The sequence below is a fragment of the Mirounga angustirostris genome, unplaced genomic scaffold (assembly GCF_029215605.1).
Source record: "Mirounga angustirostris isolate CCGP_5_RB_7025 unplaced genomic scaffold, mMirAng1.0.hap1 SCAF_16, whole genome shotgun sequence".
Lineage (NCBI taxonomy): Eukaryota > Metazoa > Chordata > Mammalia > Carnivora > Phocidae > Mirounga > Mirounga angustirostris.
The window spans coordinates 58,584,827-58,589,940 of NW_026991724.1; the positions used below are offsets into that span (position 1 = coordinate 58,584,827).

General features: G+C 45.2%; 1 non-coding gene across 1 annotated transcript; it reads left to right on the top strand.

Moving 5' to 3' along the window:
• The first annotated feature begins 1,792 nt into the window (after positions 1–1,792).
• On the top strand, positions 1,793–1,923 carry LOC123856308 (small nucleolar RNA SNORA63). Its single transcript, XR_006793707.1, has one exon. It is a non-coding gene; the product is annotated as a small nucleolar RNA SNORA63 (small nucleolar RNA).
• The last annotated feature ends 3,191 nt before the right edge of the window (positions 1,924–5,114 follow it).

Sequence of the window (5,114 nt, forward strand, 5' to 3'; positions counted from 1 at the left end):
TGGGGCACTGTGGGCACTTGAACATAATTGCAAAAAAAAAAACAAAAACAAAAACCCTATTATAAGGAGTGAAAAATAGGGCTGAAAAAGCTTCAAGGATCTTTCTCCCCGAGAAACACAAGTGTGAGGGTTCCATTTATCCTCATTTCAAAAGATGTCAGGCCCCTGTTTTCTGGCACCCGTTCGCACCCAACTGCTCCAAGAAACTAACAGTAACTTGAACAAAACCGAAGAATCAGCTATGGCTCATAACACAAATTACGTTACTTTCGAGATCGGGGCGGGGAGGGGGGACGGGCGTTGCAAATGGAGATTGTTTTTGGCAGTGCATTCAGAAATTGCTATTAATTTCGAGACGTTGCTGTTATGAATCACAATTCGAATTCTCGGGACGGGGGCTTCCCAGTGGCACTTTGGATGGCCTGGAGAAATTCTCAATAAATTCGCGCCTCAAGAAGGGAAGTAGATGGCATGAGGGACAAAGGGTTGAACATCTGCTTGAGCAAATGTTTGCTTGTTTTTGTCCACGACACTGGGTAAACTGCTAGTGTTTTCTTCTAATGATTACGAACATTTTCACCGGTTGTTTTTTTTTTTTTTTTTTCAGAAGCCCGGCCATTCGGGCCCTAAAATATCATGGTCCTAAGTAAATGATGGCAGCGTAGAGGGGAGAATAAACTTTAAGTGTTTATTTTCATGATCCTAAGCAGAATGGACAGAGAATGAAGAGTTCAGAGATTATGGCAAACAGCCCTGCAGAGAAATGTTCTGAAATACACAGAGTATGAGGGAGTCCGAGCCGGCCAGAGACCCTGAGGCACGTTAATTATTCCTGCTGGCAACCCTCCTCTTGGCCACACACAAACTTCAATTTCTACCAACTCCAGTTTTTATTGTACCATAGCTTTGTAATAACACACTATTGGAAACAAACTCAATATTCTTCAAGAAGGGGCTGGCTAAATTCTAATGAACGCATTCAATGGGATTCAATTCAGCTGTGTAGAATTTTAAGGATGGGGCGCCTGGGTGGCTCAGTCGTTAAGCGTCTGCCTTCGGCTCAGGTCATGGTCCCAGCGTCCTGGGATCGAGTCCCACATCGCTCCCTGCTCCGCGGGAAGCCTGCTTCTCCCTCTCCCGCTCACCCTGCTTCTCCCTCTCCCACTCCCCCTGCATGTGTTCCCGCTCTCGCTGTGTCTCTCTCTGTCAAATAAATAAATAAAATCTAAGCCTGCTTCTCCCTCTTCCACTCCCCCTGCTTGTGTTCCTCTCTCTCTGTCAAATAAATAAAATCTTAAAAAAAAAAAAAAAAGTCCAAAAAAAAAAGAATTCTAAGGATGTCCTTTAGGGACTGAAAGAGCAAAATGCACAGTGAAGTGAAAGCAAGTTGTGTAATAATGGAAGGGTGGCTACCGTTGTGGAAAAAAAGGGGGAAAGGAACATATATATGTATAATGCAATACAATGTATTATATTGCAATACATAGAACATATGTCATAAATAATACATAAAACGTGTAATATAATAATATATAAAAAGACATCTACGTATAGGCTATCTCTCTTACTGCATGGGGGAGGCACGGGGTAGCTGGTGGACATGGGTGATGTCCTAGGTTGATGGGATAGACTGGATGCTGTATCCGTCCAAAATTCATACGTTGAAAGCTAATCCCCAGTTTGGAGGTGGAGCATTTGGGAGGTAATTAGGTTGTGAGGAGCCCTCATGAATGGGATCGGTGCCCTGATAAGAGACCCCACATGGTGACTATAGTTAATAATACTACATTGCATGCAGGATCTAGTTACAATGTAGCTATAAAGTGCTGCCTTGTCTTTGCCCCCTGCTCAAAATAAAGCTGTTACCTTTCTAGCCCTGTCCGCCATGGTGCTTAGCAGCTAGGGATGCATGGTCTCAGACATGTTTACCAAGTAAAACACTGACTTGAGGGGCGCCTGGGTGGCTCAGTCATTAAGCGTCTGCCTTCGGCTCAGGTCATGATCCCAGGGTCCTGGGATGGAGCCCCGCATCGGGCTCCCTGCTCAGCGGGGAGTCTACTTCTCCCTCTCCCACTCCCCCCGCTTGTGTTCCCTCTCTCGCTGTGTCTCTCTCTGTCAAATAAATAAATAAAATCTTTAAAAAAATAAAAAATAAAAAAAAAATAATACCACATTGCATATTTGAAAGTTGCTGAAAGAGTAGATTTTTTTTTTTAGGATTTTATTTATTTATTTGATAGATACAGAGAGAGAAAGCACAAGCATGCAGAGTGGCAGGCAGAGGGAGAGGGAGAAGCAGGCTTCCCGCGGAGCAGGGAGCCCGATGCGGGGCTCCATCCCAGGACCCTGGGATCAAGACCCGAGCCGAAGGCAGACGCTTCACCGACTGAGCCACCCAGGTGCCAAGCAGGGTTTATTGAGTGATAGCAAAGTGACAGCACAAAGCTCCTAAGAAGGGAGGGGACTCGCTAAAAGAGTAGATCTTAAACGTTCTCATCACAAGAAAAGAAAAATCGTGAGTGTGGTGACAGATGTTAACGAGACGTATGGTTGTGATCATTTCACAATACACAAAAATATCAAATCCTTACACTGTACATCTGAAAGTAATAAAACGTTATATGTCCATTATACCTCAAGAGAAAAACCAGAGAGCTCCCAGAGAGCCTCCTTGCCCCCTTCCGTCACGTGAGGTGATAGCAGGAAGATTGCCATCTGTGAACCAGGACGCGGGCCCTCACCAGACACCAAATCTGCCGGCACCTTGATCTTGGACTTCCAGCCTCAGACTGTGAGAAAGAAATTTCTGTTGTTCATAAGCCACCCACTGGGTGGTATTCCGATGTAACAGGCTGCATGGTCTACGACAGCAGGACTCCCCAGAAGCAGAGCTTCAGGCCCTGTGTGGGTGATTCCAAGAGAGGATGATGGATGTATCAAAGTCCTTTCTCTTTCTTTCATTTCTGAGAAGTCAGCCAGGCCATGATGTGTTATCCTTTTAATATTGTCGGGTATCGTGTGGCAAAATTTGTTTAGAACTTTTACGTGTCTGTGTATGATGAGATAGGCCTGACATTTTCCACTCTAAGGACACCTCGGACAGGGCAAAAATACAGATTTCTGTTGCTGCAGCAATAGGATGATGCCCAAATGAATGGTCTCGAAGGGACCAAAAAAGACTGACTGATGCCAAAGCGGCCCAGTTGGGAGGCCCGAAGCAAGGCGCCAGCCTGGTTCCCAGTCCTGAGGCGATCTGGTCTAGGGACAAGAAACACATTCACAGTACATTAGAGAAGTTCACAGGCATTGGGGGATGACGACGCTGACTCAGTGGGACTTGCAGTGGCTTGGCCGCAGGGATCCCAGAGAAGGGCACAAATGGCGTATTTCTTTTTCTTTTTCTTTTTTTTTTTTTTTTTTTTTTGATGGCGTATTTCTTCTGGGGCTTCATCCTGAAGAACTTGGTGGATCGCAGTGTCTCTGGCCAAGGCAGGCCAGCCTGAAACGCAGGAGGGAGAGATGGAGGTAGCTACTGTTGTCATCCGAGGGTGTGGGGAGACTGGGGGCAGTGGGAACGGGGAGAGAATCAGAGGGACCTTAGTGAGAGACAATGTGAGAAGAATAAAAGCACTGAGAGCTCGGGCGCCTGGGTGGCTCAGTCGGTTAAGCGACTGCCTTCGGCTCAGGTCATGATCCTGGAGTCCCGGGATCGAGTCCCGCATCGGGCTCCCTGCTCGGCGGGGAGTCTGCTTCTCCCTCTGACCCTCCTCCCTCTCATGCTCTCTATCTCTCATTCTCTCTCACAAATAAATAAATAAAATCTTAAAAAAAAAAAAAAAAAGCACTGAGAGCTCATGCTCAGGGAGGAGTTTACCATGTCTCCCACCGCCAGATGACAATCATCAATAGAATTTTCCACTGAGCTAAAGACCAGGCTGGACTCCAAGAATTATATGCATCCCGTGTAATCAAGGATGGGGAAGGTTTCTCTTAGACACAAAACAGTGTGGACAGCATTCTGGAGACATCTGTTTAAAATCACATGTGTCTGAATACCCCCTTGTTTAGCAAATTACCCCTGGATTTGATCCTCCACCAGTCTTCATCCAAATTTTAGGAACTGACAACATTGAATTTTATAATCTGTGGGCTTTATTTATCTAGAAGTGTTTACCATAGTGTCTGGCACAAAATAAAGTGCTCAATGGTGCTCTTGTGGAATCAATTTCCCCAACACAGAAAGAATGGAACGTTTCGTGTTAACCTAATGTGTACCCTCTTTTTTTAAACGTCAACATATATTTTATATTTCCCTCAGTACCTGTCTACATGGGCATGGGTAGAGGCATATCCATAAGGAAGACTGGACTGATAAATTCAGGTGGAAGTTAACTCCCAGGGTTTGGGATCTACACCTGATGCGATGACAAACGCTTTATCCAAGTCAACTCACTTCCCCTCCCAAGGAGCCCCAGGGGCGGGCACGTGCGAGTCTAATCTCCACTCTAACAAACAAGGAAACTGAGGCACGGAGAGACATAGCAGTCACAGAGTGTGAGTGCCACCAACCATTTTGCCCCCAAAGCGAACACCCCGAACACCCCACTAGTGGTGTCTCCACCCCCCGCCCCACACCATGCTCCTTCATCACACTCACTCCCCTGGTGATTTCTTGCAGGCTCTGGCTTTTATCACAAACATGCCGATGGCGCCAGAATGCATATCTGGGTTAGAGAGCACAGAGCGGGATTGTCAGAGTTCGCAAATAAAAATACTGGACGCCCGGTTTAATATGAATTTCAGACAAACAAGTGATTTTTAATAACAGTTTTGCTTTAGAAGAGATTTAGATTTGGAGAAAAGTTGCAAAGGTACACGGAGATATCCCCTAGACCCTGCACCTGGTTTCCTCTATTATTCGCAACTTACATTAGCAAGGTTTGTCACAATTAATGAACTATCAAGACATTGTTGTTTAACTGAAGTCCATACCTTTATTCAGATTTCCTTCATTTTTACCTAATGTTCTTTAACTGTTCTGGGATCCCAGCCAGGACATGGCATCACATTTTTAAAGGGGTTTATTTTTATTTATTTATTTTTTAAAGATCTAT